Consider the following 16823-nt stretch of genomic DNA (forward strand, 5'->3'; position numbering starts at 1 on the left):
GCATGCCCCTGGTGTCTCTTCCTCATCTTATGAGGTTGCCAGTCCTATTAGATTAGGGCCACACCCTTATGACATCATTCAACCTTAATTACCTCCTGAAAGGCCCTATCTCATATTCATATTGGTGGTTAGGGGTTCAACATATGAATTTGGGGGTGAGGGGCTCATAATTCAGTCCATAACATGCCCAGACGGAAGTGAGTCATTTATCCACCATTACGTATGGGATGGCAACTTTATTTTTTATTTCAAACTGTAAATATATGCACACACATATATATGCGCATCCTAATAATGCTTTATTATAAAAATAATTCATGTTCCTCAGAGGGAAAATTTAGACAACAAAAAATAGGAATTATCCATAGTCTGCCACCCAATCACTGCTAAAATTATGCTCCTTTTCCTCATGACTTTTCTGAGTATATTTCTAAACTCGTCATCTCTATACATAGTCACTTTTATATACTGTTCTCTTCACTCATTAAAATATGTTTTGATATTATTTACAATCCTTCAAAATATTTAATGACTTTATACTTTTCACCATAATGTTATGTCTAGTTTTCATTATTGGGCATTTAGACTGATTATCAATTGTCTCTATTATAAGTATGTTGGGTTGGTTTGTTATTAACCAATGCATTTATTATCCCTCAAAATTCTTGTTTTGGCTCGCAATTCTCTTTTAGGCCTTTAGATGTTGCCTTGGGGAAAAGATGATACGCAGATTTAGAGTTCATGCTCAGCTTCCAAGTTTTATAATGGAGTTTTGACTCTCACAGCAAACATGAAGCAGAAGGTCATTTTTGAGTCTCAAAAGCCTGACTTTTGAGTGTCAAATAAAATCATGGTGTATTTGTGGCATTTCGTTTTTACCAGGAACAATAAATTTGAAAGGATGTGAAAACAGTCGACACAGTTCATCCAAAGTCCCAGAAGTCAGGGAGAGAAGGATGCTGTGGCCACATACGACTGATTGTGCATTCAGCATTTGAGGATGTGTATACTGTATGTTGTGAATGTAGTTTCAAATTCAGGGACTATGATGCTGCAGTTGAAAGAAAAATAGATGTCCAAGAAACAGAATTAGAAAAATAATTTTGGGGATAAATTCTTTCTCTAATCTTTGATAGCCTACCATGTTCATTTCCACTTAAATAGATAGATAAATATCTCATTTTTCCATGGATAGAACAGAGATAGCTAATTGTCCATCTCAATATTTATTTTCCACTTTTTCTCGATAAAGAAAAATTAATCAGTGCAATCACATGCCTCACTGTTCTCCAACCATAGGTATGACCGTGGGACCAAATTCTTGCCATTGAGAAATAAGTAAAAGTGTATCAGGTGCCTCTAGGAAATCTTCTTAAAAGTTTCCATCCTGGAACATGAATGTGATTATCTGGGGCTTCAGCTGCCATCTCAGAACATGAGGACAAGTTCATGCTCCTGGGCTTGTGCAGTGAAGAGTAGGAAGGGGCCTGGTTACCAACAATTTTGCCAAGTTGCCAGACTAGTCCCAGAATTGCTTTTACCTGAGGAAAACACAATTCTGTCATGTTTAATCTACTGTTATTCTTTATTATGGGTTTTTCTGTTATATGCAGCCAAACCTAACCCTACCAAATATGGTGTGGTACCTGCTGATTTGGAATAGCTGAGAATTAAGTATTCTCAAGCTATAGTAGGGGAGCAAGACACAAAACAGAGGACTGTGAAGCTAAAAAGAAACGGAGAAGTCATTTGGCCAAGCTGCTCTATTTTGTAAACTTGATCAAATCTCTCTGGATTAAGGGTGGTCATCCATAAAATAATGTCCACATCTCAGCTTCCGGGATGGTTATGATCTGGTCCCTTCCGCTCCATCCTTATTTCACAATATAGAAATTATCCTCAGGAACTGTCAACGCATGTTAGTATCTTGATAAAACATGCACATCATTTCCCCATGTGTTAATTATGTGCCAGTCCCTCTGTTAAAAATACGCTTTCTCTGCTTAGCCATTTTGCTCAAAAATTCCCTTTTTGATGAAAGCTGTTTACCTCCAAACTCCCAGACAGGATGATTATTTTCTCTTCATGCTGTCTTTAAGATTTATGTGTTTTTATATTATCGGACTCAAACATGTAAATAAAGTCAGCATCTAATGCAATATTATTTATTTCTATATTCCTAGTACCCAGAACAGAAATATACAATAAGTGCTGAACAACTGTTTGTTGAATTGAATCACATTTCACATTAGGAAATTAAGGACTCTGAAAAGGTTACCAAACTGGGTTTTAACAGAGCAAGGAGAGCCAAGATTTATATCAAATGTTCAAACGAAAGAGGAAAAAATGAAGCAAAAATATTAATTTTAATGTTAGCCCCACTAACACTCCCCAGTTTTTGATCTTCTTAATTCATCGGGCTTAAACATGAAGCCTATGGTCAGCCAGAGATGCTGATTGCCTTGGGAGAGCATTGCTCCCATCTCCATGAGACCACACTCTGCACTGAGCTCTGCTGGCTTGTGTTTCTTTGAGGTTCCAAGGGCAGGCAGCTTAAATGTCATCCCCAGAAGAATCTGCAGTGAGTCAGAACCATACATTCCACATGTCAGCTTTGAGTCCATTCTGTAGGAAGAGCTGAAAATGTATCCCCTATTCTATTTTCTGTCCAAAATTATGTCCAGGCATACTGTCCAAGGTAGCATGTCAGAGATTCTGCAATGAGATTGGATGCTATCTTAAAGATATTCCAATAACCAAACGTCTATAAAGAGATGCCTCTTATTTGAAGACAATTTCCTTGCTATTATTAAATTCCAAGGAATAAATTTATATCCAAAGATTAGATTCCTTTACAAGTTTACGTTCAAAGACATGAAAATCTAAAAGAACTGAAGTTTGAAATAAAATTCTCTTGCCCCGTGTATTAAAATTCAAAGTACGAAGTCCACTTACAAAACAAATACCCTTCCCCTTCATATCATCTTTTCCGCAGCTTAGTTGGCAGGATTTGCTGCCTGGGTAGAGTTGAGGTTCCTCCAGTAACCACCTGTCTCTCTCTGGAATGGGTCTGGAGCTTCCAAAGCCTCTCACATTATAGTAATTCAATGCCCAGTCTCTCAGGAGCAAAACAGCTAACAGGACTCACAAAATTACCACACCCCTTTGTCACACTCACCCAATTTAGAAAGCCAATCTTCTGCGCATAGGTCAATTATTCCAGGCAAAATTGCATTTCCAGAACCAGGGCTACCAGGACCCCAGTAATCCTGGTATCTGAGAGAAAAGGAAAATCTTTCTGGAGTCAATCTCAACAGGACGTCTCTCATTCAAGACCAACTGTCTGTATTCCATGACTTGCTTACTTAAGCCCAGTGGAAAAATATTCTCCCAGGAATACGTTTATTTTGCATTTACCATTTACAATTACATTTCCATATCAGTTTTTTAACTTTTATTTTAAGTTCAGGTATACATGTGCAGGTTTGTTACACAGGTAAATTTGTGTCATGGGGGTTTGTTGTACAGATTATTTCATCATCCAGGTATTAAGCCTAATACCCATTAGTTATTTTTCCTGATCCTCTTCTCCTCCCACCCTCCACCTTCTGGTGGGCCCCAGTGTCTGCTGTTTACCTGTCTGTGTCCATCTGTTCTCTTCATTTAACTCCCACTTATAAATAGGAACATGTGGTATTTGGTTTTCTGTTCCTGAATTAGTTTGCTAAAGAAAATGGCCTCCTGCTCCATCCGTGTTGCTGCAAAGGACATTGAGACTGTTTCACTTCCTTATACCATATATGATAACCAACTCAAGATGGATTAAGACTTAAATGTAAAACCCAAAGCTATAAAAACCCTGGAAGACAACCTACGAAATGCCATTCTGGACATAGGAATGGGCAAAGATCTAATGGCAAAGATGCTAAAAGCAATTGCAACAAAGGCAAAAATTGACAAATGAGATCTAATTAAACTAAAGAGCTTCTGCACAGCAAAAGAAACTATCAGCAAACTAAACAGATAACCTAGAGAATGGTAGAACGTTTTTGCAAACTATGCATCAGACAGAGGTCTAATATCCAGCAACTATAAAAAACTTATATTTACAAGGCAAAAACAAGCTCATTAAAAATGGGCAAAGGACATGAACAGACACGTTTCAAAAGAAGACACACATACAGCCAACAAGCATATGAAAAAAAGTTCAGCATCACTGATCATGAAAGAAATGTAAATCAAAGCCACAATGACATACCATCTCACATCATTCAAAATGGCTATTGTTAAAAAATCAAAAAATAACCGGTGCTGGCAAGGTTGCAGACAAAAGGGAATGCTTATACACTGCTGGTGGGACAGTAAATTAGTTCAACCATTGTGGAATGCAGTGTGGCACTTCCTTAAAGACCTAAAAACAGAACTATCATTCCACCAAGCAATCCCATTACTGGTATATACCAAAGGATTATAAATCGTTCTATCATAAAGACACACACACATACGTTCACTGCAGCACTATTCACAATAGCAAAGACATGGAATCAACCTAAATGCCCGTCAATGGTAGAGTGGGTAAAGAAAATAAGACACATAGACACCACTTCTTTACATTTCCATTTTTGTGGGAAAAAAATTCCATCTGTTTCCTGTGTGCTTGCTCAGAGCATTAAGAAATATAAAAGCAGATCAACTTAGAAAAAATGTTAAAAGTTGATTGTGCACACTAAGAACAGTTCTCAAACTGGGAGACTTCAAACTGAAAGTAGTAAGAAGCCTCAAGTAAAGCAGCCACAGTGCAAATTATAAAGCACAAAGGAGGAGTATTTTAACCTTTTTTTTCCTTGCCTGTTGTATATTACCATCCCTTTTAGGGAAGTAGAGTTGTTTAAGCTCATTTGTCTCTAGTCAATTGTTTTGATTTCAACTGAGCCATGTTCACAAAGCTTACGTTTTGTGTTTCAGTCATGCTTGGAGCTAGCATTATGGGGAAATCAGGATGACCTAAGTTTTGACTACGTGGTTATGGGCAGTTGGCCCTGGGGTATATCTAAACTATGGCCTTGGTTCTTCCTTCTTTTTTAATAGTATCATTTCAGGCATTTCTGTCTCCTTGCAAACTTGAAATAGACACCTGAAATAGCAGCAGCCAGTCCCCAAAATCACTGTGGGTTCTTTCTTCCCATCAAGCATACCCAGAACCTCTATTTCCATTTTCCTATAGAATCTTAGGTTTCTAAGCCCTTGATGGTGCCCTAAATTCAGTCCCTAATCCATGCCACACCTGCACCACCTCTCAGGGGCAGCCGTTCTTAGTCCTGTGCCACAGGGGCTATTTCCACCATCTGTAGCTATGGAACTACTTGGGACATGAAACCCATCTGCTAGGAAAGACGTCTTCATTCATAATTTGTCTTAGCTGAAGAATCGCCACTAATAGATTCCTGCACTAAAGCAATTTTGTTGCTTCTGAAATTAAATTTCTGATGCACTGGCATTTAATTTCCCTGTGCTAGTCCCCAACCCCTTTCAAGAAGCCTACTTCAGTTTCTTAACAATTTAGTCTACTTCTTAAACCAGTCCTTTTTCTTCTCTACTCTATGTAAGAGCTAATGCTGCCTGCAGGAACTGAGTGGCTCCCTTCCATTTACTTTGTCTTTGCTTTCTGCCCCAGGCAATTATTTTTATAACTCCTCTGGATTCACCTGTGAGGTCTAACATAGTAAAAGAGAAGAAATCAACAAGCTCTCTGTTCACTGTTCAGATTTTGTCTACCATACTCTCAATGACATGGATAATCTCCCCAAGAGATTCTTCCATCAGACAGTTAACAAAAACCTGAACTTGGTCTCTGATTGTCACATCTACATTTCTTCATATCTTTCTACTACCTTCCATTAAGATCCTAATTTCATCAATTCATCAACTAAGGTCCATAAGTTCTCTCAGAGTAAATGCAATGCTTATATCTCCTCTGTGATGATTGTGTCACACGGAAACTAACATAAGAAATGCTTTGACTATCGCTTATGCATTTTCTAAGTCTGTCCAGATTTCTACAACTCCTTGGTACAGCTGTTCCAGTCTTTAAGTAGTAGTTCCCCAGTTGCTCCAAGTGAGGTCCTGTGGGTTTAGAAAGTCACCTCTCAGTGACTTGGGTTTTCTTGGGATTATCATCCTAGACTTCTCTCTCTTGGGTTCCATACACCATTTCCTTGGGTTCCATACACCATTTATGATTTAGTAACAACAAACATGTATTTCCCTCTTTAAAACCAGTTAGAATTTAGGTACCTTTTTCCGCCCCTTGTATGTTGGTCTAACTCCATTTTCAAAGTACCTTTCTCCCTGTACTCTTTCTTAAAGTGAATAAATAATCTCTTCCTCCAGCCTATCCTGCCTACTTTCCTTTATTTATCTTCCTTTATTTCTGGATTTAATGGAACTGAAGTACCATCTTTTAACCACTTTAGTTTTTTTCTTTTCTTGAGCAAATGGGATAATTGGAGGCAACCAGTTCCAGGCACAGAACACTTTGATATCCTTGTGTTTGGGTTTCTAATAATGTCATTTAGTTGATTTTCTGTCTCAAGGGGATAGCAATTTCTTTCTAGTAAGAGTCCACATCTCTTATTTCCTAATTAGGTCTAATGCACATCTATGGTGAAATCACAATTTGGGTCTCAGATAGCAAGTCAGGGTTAGAACTTAAGATATTAATGTATTCAGAGCCAATTTGGGATTCTATAATGGGAGAGGGAGTCTTACAAGTCTGTGGAAATGCCACATGAAAGGTTAGCAGGTGCCTTCACAGCCCTCCTTGATCCTCAAAGAGGTCTTCTCTTGAATCTGGAATACCCAATCTAGATTATCTAGCTGGTCTTGGTACTAACCATGTAGACCTAGAGCCCCTCTAGTGCTCTGTTATACATGCAGAGCTAGTTGCCTTGCAGTTTAAAAGTGGCAAATATTCTTCTGACCACCAATGTTTAAAATGCCTGTAAAACTCTTCTCTACAATGGAATCTTGTCTCAATTTAGGACAAGGTTGGTCTGTGCATTAAGCTAAAGCAGTCTCTACCTGAAGCACCCAACACAGCTAAAGGACTGTGTCTTATTTTCTCACATGAATTGCATAAGTCATAGGTTGCGGTCACCTGCCAAGCTTAAAATTCCTCATGACAGCCAGAGCTTTCTTCCCAGTCTACAGAAGTTCAAAGCCAAATGCAAACATGTAAACATCTGTTTGGCCTAAAATAAGTCTCTATAAACTATTTTAAGTCTCTTAAACTATTTTAAATAAGTCTCTATAAACTATTTTTAACTATTTATATATTTAAATAAGTCTCTATAAACTATTTTAAGTATATTATACTCAATACACTTATTCCCTAAAGTCCAAGACCCACATTTGTAGGCCTTGGATGCACAAAAACTTTCTCCTTCCCAACTTTCTCTTTTATTATTATTTCTCAATGTTCCTGGTGAATATACCAAATTTTGAAGTTTCTGAGGGTTACTCCCCAATAAATGGTGCCATTATTCTATACTCTGCTTAGAGCAAGTTGAGATCAACAAACAGATTCAAACAGTGGGAAGCCAAAATATAACCTGTTATTGACAGAAATCAGGCCAGAAGACATGGTTTTAGGTGGGGGCAGTGCTAGACTTTAGGCCTCCTTGCAGGCAAGAAGCCTGACTACTTACACGTAGGCTCATTCCCAACAGAACAACAGTTGGAGCCACATCAAGTAGTTTCACTTATTCTTCTCAAAGGTGACAATTAAATAAAATGCTCCATCTCTCTAAGAGCTGGATGAATAAAGACAGGCCTGCAGTAACACTATTGAAGCTTACTTCCAGGAAAGAAAGATTAGAAATGGGAAACAATTATTCCTGGATGACAAAAACTTACAAACAGTTAAAATCTTTGCTTATTGGTTTTTATATTGAAAGTAACTTTCCTCAAGATATTTGTGCAATTCTGATAGTGCAATACTCTCATAATTAGTTTTCAATACCATGTTGCACCTCAATTTAATAGATCTCATTTGTGGAGTATCAATGTTTCACAATATCAATGTCAATTCATTTTTTATAAAATTTGATATCTGAAAGCCAATTTTAGAATTCAGTCTTCAACTTCACAGTTTGGGGAATGGATTCATACTTAGGTCTGTTATTTAAATGTCTGGGTATTCTTTTCCCATAAGATTGTAGACCAGATTACTCCCAGCCAAATAGTTTCCTAACGAGCCAGCTGCAGAATGTGTGAAGTAGATCATATGTGTGTGCAATGCTTTAAGAATGACCTTACACAAAAAACAGTCACTGTTTAGATGGGTTATACAGTTGACCCCTGAACATGGGTTTGAACCGCATGGGTCCATTTATATGTGGGTTTTGCCTCTGCCACCCCTGAGAGAGCAAAGCCAACCCCTCCTCCTCAACAGCCTGCTCAACACAAAGACAAAAAGGATGAAGACCTTTATAATGATCCACTTCTACTTAGTAAATATATATTTTTAGATAGTAAATATATTTTTTCTTCCTCATGACCTTCTTAATAACCTTTTCTTTCCTCTATCTGACTTTATGGTAAGAATGTAATATATATGACATACAAAATACATGTTATCTGAGTATTTCTGTTGTTGGTAAGGCTCTGGTCAACATTAGTCTATTAATAGTTAAGTTTGGAGGAGTCAAAAGTTCTACGTTGATTTTCAACTGTGACGGGTTGGTGCTCCAACCCCCAACGTTGATCAAGGGTCAACTATATTATAAACTAAGGAATCCAATCTTTGTAAGGTAGGAGATGGGGGTAGAGAAAAATTAGTAGATTTTCCCTTGGATGACATGAACAATTCAAAAATCATTTGCATGTATCTCTATGTAACTATAGCAGACGCTTGTATTATGGACCCAATTTATCAACAAAGCATTATGCTATCAAGCCATAAGAATCAATCTAGTTCATGATGTTAATTTCTCATTCCATGGAAGGTTTCGGCTTGCTTTTGAAAGAAATTCATGCTGAATCAGGCAATTAGTAAATTTAAGTTTTATACCCTTCCAACTGAATTTATTTTACGAGGAAAAAAATCCAAAAGTAATATTAACTACCACTGAAGAATTGTCTTAGTCATGTTTTCTAATTTTCATCAATGTACATTAAGCTTATTGACTTCTTTTCAAAATTAAAAAAAAGTTGTGACTCTCATGAGCATCAAGTTTTCAAATTCTTTATTAAAATTATCATGTACAAAACTAACTTAATTCAGTGATGTATTTTAAATATCTGTGCTTTGATCATCATTAAAAACAGCATAAAATGAGTTTGTCCTGTAAGTTAACTGTATTTTCAAAACAATACTTATGTTTAGATATACTTTTGCTAATGTTTGTTTTTCTAAGTCAATATATATTGTACTCACTTATGAAACTGACATTTGCAAATTGTTTTGCTATTCTGACAATTTTTCACATAGTAAATATTAATTTTACAAGAACATAATTTATTTCAATCAATTTAAAATCAAAGCCTGATTAAATTTTGATGTTTTGTCACTGTATCAATTTAAAAAATCATCTTTCATACCTAATCATAACCTGTTGTATGATGTTTCATAATGATGTATTAAGCTGTAGTCCTTCAAAATAGATACATTTTATTATAAATTAAAAATATCCTTTATATCTATAAAGAAATATGCATGCTCAATTTTTCTTGAACCATATAACCCTCTCTTACCTCTCATTTTACACCAATTTTGATAAAAGGGTTGGTTATTAGAAAGTTTATTTTTCTCATCTCCACAATTTAAAAACAAACAAAAAAGTGTGTAAAATAATAGCTAAAACTGGTGAGAAATGGAAAATGCATACCTATGTAAAAAAGATAGCCACTCCGCAATTCAAATTAGTAACATAAAGATCAAATTTGATTTTTTAAGAAAATCAAGAAATGTATGTTTTTGAAGGATTTCTATATTTTTAAATATTGACAATTAATAATTGAAAACAATGTGTAACCTAGCACTATGTAAATCAAAGAAAACAGACAAATGTTAACACGTAATTAATATTCTCAACCCAGGAGCCAGTTGATTGTTGAAACAGAAACCTGAACACATCATAACTCTAATACTTTTTTGTTTGTTGGTTTTTTTTTTTTTTTTTTTTGAGACAGAGACTTACTCTGTAGTCCAGGCTGGAGTGTGGTGGCGCAATCTCGGCTCACTAAAACCTCTGCCTCCCGGTTCAAGTGATTCTCTTGCCTCAGCCTCCTGAGTAGCTGGGATGACAGACATGCACCACTACTCCCAGCTAATTTTTTATACTTTTAGTAGAAACAGGGCTTCACCACGTTGGCCAGGCTGGCCTCAAACTCCTTACCTCAACTGATCTGCCAGCCTCGGCCTCCTTTGGGATTACAGGCATGAGCCACTGAGCCTGGCCTACCCTAATACTCTTTAGTGGCATCCTTTCTCACTTAAAAAAAAAAAGAACTGCAATTGTCCTACAAGGCTCTATATCAGTGATGGCCTGGAGAAGGGTTATACCAGCTCACAAGAGCTGACTGTTGTATTTTCCATTGCTAGCTTGAAATTGGCCATGGTGAGAGTGTTTACACCAGAAAAATTGCAAACACTACAAATCAGGACATTTTATTATTGATTTTTTTCCCTAGAGAGCCAGCTGCTAAACATTTACCAGAATACCAGTACCCTACATGATCTATCCCACCTCACCTAGATGTTAGCTCAATGTTCTCACCTCATCTTTTGCCACTCTCCCATTTGCCCAACCTACTCCATCGGCATATTCCTTCCTGCTTCAGGTCTTGCATATACTGTTTAGTCTGCCTGGACTATGTAAATTACTGTCTAACACATTCTATGTAAAACGACAAACCAAAATTCTCCACCTCCACAGCACACATGACACACAATATTTTATCAGTTTATCTATCTATCTATCTATCTATCTATCTATCTATCTATCTATCTATCTATCTAATCTATCTATCATCCTGCATTCATCTCTTTGTGATAGGATGTAAACTCCACAAAGGAAACTGATGTCAATTTTGTCCTGCTGTATCTCCAGTACCTTAAAAAAGCCATGGCAAACAGCAGGTGCTCAATAAATATTTTTCTGAACAAATGAATGGATAGAAGTTGCCCTTAGTGGTCTAAATCTAAATATTTACATTTCTATCTCTTTTTAATAGAAATCACTTGCCATGTTGAGTATGAAGAATTACCAATTTTTAAATGCACAAATAGCTATATTTTGAATGACACCCATGCTTTTGGTTTAAATCTCTTATGCTCATCTGAGTATGCCTAACCATGAGTCCATCTAGTCTACCTGTTATGGTTCATTTGATGACAAATACAGGGAGAGATGAAAGCAACATCCATCTACGAGGGATAAAGGCCAGAGCTTGACAAATGACTGTCAAAATGGAGAGAGGGGTCAACTTAAATGGTAAAAGTTCACACCTGGTATCTAGAAGAAACGTAGTACCCTGACACAAGCAATAAGCTAAGAGAAGTAGCTGGTTTAACTGATGCTGGTGAATTTGTTTTAGATAAACCAAAATTAAAATGGCTGATGGTTGTATTAGGAAAAGCACTTCATGTCTGGACGTGGGAATCATCAACGCATGTACTCCTTTTGAACTCAAAACCGAGTTGCCTCATGAACAGAAGTAGAAAGGGGGAAGAAGCATAGGAAAAGACCGATATTAAGCTGAATAAAGAAACTTAGGTAGAACCCCAGATAATCCTCACTGCTGTAGAACATGGAAAAGAATCAGAAAAGATGACATCGAGAAAGGAGCAATGGGAAAGGTCTGGTTTGGGCTGGAAGAGATCAAAAGCTCAGTGTGGAACATGTTCAGTTTGAGATGTCTCTGAAGTATCTGTGAACAAAACTCAGATAGGTGTTTAGATGTATAAGTGTGAAATTCAGATAAAGTTTGAGCTCATATAAATGGAGTTAACAGCTAACAGATGGTATATGAAGCCTTGGGCATGTATAAGGTCACCCAGGGAGAGAATCTTATGAGCAGCAGAGTCGAGAATAAAGCTATATTCCACATTTGATGGCTTGGCAAGAAAAAGCTTGTAAAGTGAGCAGTCAAAGACGTAGATGAAAAAATACAAGAGAATACTTGTGTCAGGGAAACCATGGAAAAAGGAGATTCAAGAAAGGGCAACATATATTGCTGAGGTCAATTAAAAGTTCACTGGATACAGAGCAAGAACTCACTGGATGGAGATACACACATACATACATCCCTATCTTTTAGACCAAATTGTATTTTTGAAGTTATAAGAAGGAAAACCAGATTAAAATGGATTGCAAGCTAAGAAAATGTAGGCAATATGAACAGAAAACACTTCAAAAATGTGTAAAGAGTAGAAAGAGAGGGTGCAAGATGAGGATGTGAGGTATATGAATGATTTTTTTTAAAAAAAGAGATACTTGACCATATTTATAAAATAATGAGATAGAATTTCTGCTTCTGGTATGGCTGACAATCTTCCAGTAGATAACAACTGTAAGCTTTGAACAAACATAAAAAGCAACTGCTGGAGGAGGAGGTGAAGCAAGATGGCCAGATAGAACTCCCTAGAGATTATCCCCGTCCCCCACTGCAGGAACACCAAATTACTACCCACACAAGAAAGCACCTTCGTAAGAACAAGAAACCAGATGAGTGATCACAGTACCTGATTTTAACATTGTATTAAAGAAAAAGGCACTGTAGAAGGTAGGAAAGACAGTATTGAATTGCCTATACACCCCTCTTTCATCCTCCATCAGCTGCAGCATGGTGCAGAGAGAATTTGTGTAGGCCAGTCATGGTGGCTCACGCCTGTAATCCCAGCACTTTGGGAGGCCGAGGCAGGTGGATCACCTGAGGTCAGGAGTTCGAGAGAAGCCTGGCCAACATGGTGAAACCCTGTCTCTACTAAAAATACAAAAATTAGCCGGGCGTGGTGGCGGGTGTCTGTAATCCCAGCTACTCAGGAGAGGGAGGCAGGGGAATCGCTTGAACCTGGGAGGCGGAGGTTGCAGTGAGCCAAGATCGCGCCACTGCACTTCAACACCTGGGCAACAGTGTGAGACTCCATCAAAAAAAAAAAAGAGAATCTGTGTGTATCGGAACTCAGTGCTTCCCTGTTACAGTGGAGAGCAACACAGGGCAGAACCCATAGAGGGAGCATTTAGACCAGCCCTAGCCACAGGGGAATTGTCTATCCCAGTGGGCAGAAATTGAGTTCCAGCTAGCACCATCATCATGGGCTAAAGCACTCTAGAGTCCTAAATAAATTTGAATAGCAGTCTAGGCCACAAGACTGCAATTCCTGGGCAAGCTCTGGTGCTGTACTGTGCTTGAGTCAGTCGACTTGGGATACACAAGACCCAGTGAGACACCAGCCAGGGCAGCCAAGGGAGAGCTTGCATCACCCCTCCTCTAATCCCAGGCAGTACAAATTGCAGCTGCAGGAGAGACTCCTTCCCTCCGCTTGAGGAGAGGGGAGGGAAGAGTAATGAGGACTTTGTCTCGCAACTTGGAGACTTCCTCAGCCACAGTAGGACAGCATACTTGGTAGAGTCCTGAGGGCCTCATTCCAGGCCCTAGCTCCTGGATGACCTTTGTAGACACACCCTGGGCCAGAAGGGAACCCGCTGCCTTGAAGGGAAGAACCCAGCAGCTCTGGCAGAATTCATAATCTGCTGACTAAAGAGCCCTTGGGCCTTGAAAAACATCCGTTGTACCCAGGCAGTATTTGCTATATGTCTTGGGTGAGACTCAGCGATGTTCTGGCTTCAGTTCTGACATAGCACAGTCCCAGTGGTAGTGGCCATAGGCATGCTTGTAACACCTCTCCCCTAGCTCCAGGCAACTCAGCATGGAGAGACAGAAACTCCATTTGTTTGGAGAAAAGGGAAGAGAACAAGAGTCTCTGCTTAGTAATCTAAAAATTCTCTTGTATCTTACCCAAGACCACCAAGGCAGTATCTCTATGAGCCTGCAACAGTCACAGCATTACTGGGGTGCCCCCTAATGCATATATGGCTACAGTAACCAGACTTAGATCACAATACTCAATTCTCTCTGAATACTTGGAATGCCTTCCCAAGAAGGACAGGTATAAACAAGCCCACACTACAATAAATACCTAACTCTTCAATGTCCATACATCTATGAACATCCACAAGCATCAAGGTCATCCAGGAAACATGACCTCACCAAACAAACTACGTAAGGTATCAGTGACCAATCCAGAAGTGACAGAGATATGTGACCTTTCAGACAGAGAATTCCAAATAGCTGTTTTGAGGAAGTGCAATGAAATTCAAGAATAGAGAAGCAAGTCAGAGTCCTATTAGATAAATGTAACAAAGACATTGAAATAATTTTTAAAAATCAAACAGAAATTCTGCAGCTGAAAAATTCAATTGGCCCATTAATAAGTGCATCAGAGCCCTTTAATAACAGAATTGATCAAAAAGAAGAATTAATGAGCTTGAAGACAGGCTATTTGAAAATATACAGTCAGAGGAGACAAAAGAAAAAAGAATAAAAAAGAATGAAGCATGCCTACAAGATCTAGAAAATATCTTCAAGAGGGCATATCTAAGAGTTACTGGCCTTAAAGAAAAGGTAGAGAGGGATATAGAGGTAGAAAGTTTATTCAAATGGATAGTAACAGAGAACTTTCCAAGCCTAGAGAAAGATGTCAATATTCAAGTTCAAGAAAATTATAGAACACCAAGATTTAACCCAAATAAGACTATCTCAAGGCATCTAATAATCAAACTCCCAAAGGTCATGGATAAAGGATCCTAAAAGCAGCAACAGAAAAGAAACAAACAACATACAATGGGGCTCCAATATGTCTGGCAGCAGATTTCACTATGGAAATCTTACAGGCAGGAGAGAGTGGCATGGCATATTTAAAGTGCTGAAGGAAAATATATTTCATCCTAGACTTACATACTGTGAAAATATCCTTCAAATATTCAAGGAGAAATATAGACTTTCCCAGATAAATAAAAGCTGAGGAATTTCATCAACCCTAGGCCTATCATACAAGTAATGCCAAAGGGATTTCTTCACTCTGAAAGAAAAGAATGTTAATGAGAAACAAGAAATCATCTGAAGGTACAAGACTCACTGGCAATAGTAAGTACACAGACAAACACAGAATATTATAACACTGTAATTGTGGTGTGTAAACTATCCACATCTTGAATAGGAAGACTAAAAGATGAACCTATCAAAAATAATAACTTTTCAGAACATAGACAGTATAATAAGATATAAACAGAAATAACCAAAAGTTAAAAAGCAGAAGGGATGAAGTTAAATTGTAGAATTTTTATTAGTTTTCTCTGTTAGTTTTTGAAATTAGTGTTAAATTGTCATCAGTTTAAAATAATGAGTTTTATTATTTGCAAACCTGATAGTAACCTCAAATAAAAAATCCTACAACAGATACACAAACAAGAACAAGCAAGATATTGAAACACACCACTGAGAGAATCATGTAAGTAGGCAAGCAAGAAGGAGGGAAGGAAGGCCACAAAACAACCAGAAAACAAATAATAAAATGGTTGTAGAAAAAACAACAGTTAGAGAGAGAAGAACAGCAGAAACTGGAAAGGAGTCAACAACTGGAAGGTGGGCAGAGTACTAGAGTTTTTCATTTTTAGGGCATTTAGCCTGAGGGCAGGCCAGTCATCACTAACACGGGCAGCTAAAACTCTTATGAAAACTTTACTGTCTTACTGGATTAAAGAACCAGAAGACTAGGGGGCAGCCACTGCTGCTAGAAAATGATAGGGGCAATCCTTTAAAAGAGAGAACACGAGAGCTTGAACCCTAATCCTGCAAATACATTCTTCTGTAATCTCTAAAGCCCAGGTCATTCATAACCACTGGATACTATTCACAATTACTCAACAAAGAAGTAGAAAAACATGATTAATTATCAAAAGAAAAAGACAATCAACATAGAACAACCCCACCAAGATGGGAAGCTTAACAAGGAAGATGGGCAGCTTCTCTACTGTATTAGGAGAATACAGGTTGCATAAAAATGTAGATATAGTTAACAGGATGCATACAAATGAGGATATGGTAACATAGGATGCATACAGATTTGGTTTTGGTAGCTAACAAGAAGTTAAAGTTATTTGCTCCAAATTAAGTTTTGAAAAAGGCATTGTGGAGACTTGATCAGAGAAACATATGTTTGTTGGGCAGTGTTGACAGCCCATTTCTTAGTTGGTAGCTGTGAATTTATTAGAGTGGCACCCATGATCAGCTGGATCCAGTTTCTCACCTGCAAAACAAGATCATAATGTCTAGTTCAAAGAGTGTTAGGAGAATTAAATGAGAGAATGCCTGTGAATAATCTACCATAGTGCCTCACATAAAGGTACTTAATGTTATTCTAGAGAAACTGTGTGAAGTTCTTTCCATGCCTACATCTAGTAATTATTTTGCACAGCTGCTCTTTAGGAAGTTGCTTAAGTTTCCGGTGCTGCTATATTAAAGAGAAGGTAACTTCAGTGGGCAACCAGCTAATTAAATAACTGCAAAAGGCGCATAAGCTACTAAGCCACAAAGGTACCATATAGTGTTCGTAAATTGGCATTAGGCTGCAATTTGGATAGGAGCTGAAGTTTGTGGAGACCACTATTTTTGCAAAGCTACAGAGAGGAAAGTAATTTATTGTAAGTCTTGTACACTATAATCAAACTGACAGAGAACATCTTGTGATAATGCTCCAA

At 37.8% G+C, this 16823-nt stretch overlaps 1 protein-coding gene across 8 annotated transcripts in view; it reads right to left on the reverse strand.

Annotated features, from left to right (window-relative positions):
• Window positions 1-16823, reverse strand: part of RFC3 (replication factor C subunit 3) — a 145518-nt gene that overhangs the window by 103439 nt on the left and 25256 nt on the right. The window contains exons 10-11 of one of the 8 annotated variants that reach the window (XR_009213177.1): window positions 3637-16372; window positions 2152-3276 (exon numbers count right to left, since the gene is read on the reverse strand). The exons of 2 other annotated variants lie outside the window; for them this stretch is intronic. The gene's annotated coding sequence lies outside the window, so the exon portion shown is untranslated. Of the gene's footprint in view, window positions 1-2151; window positions 16373-16823 lie in introns of those variants that run through there. 5 more of the 8 variants (XR_009213179.1, XR_009213178.1, XR_009213180.1 and 2 more) reach the window with 5 other exon arrangements.

Source organism: Hylobates moloch, unplaced genomic scaffold, assembly GCF_009828535.3.
Source record: "Hylobates moloch isolate HMO894 unplaced genomic scaffold, HMol_V3 SCAFFOLD_4, whole genome shotgun sequence".
In the NCBI taxonomy this organism is placed as follows: Eukaryota; Metazoa; Chordata; class Mammalia; order Primates; family Hylobatidae; genus Hylobates; species Hylobates moloch.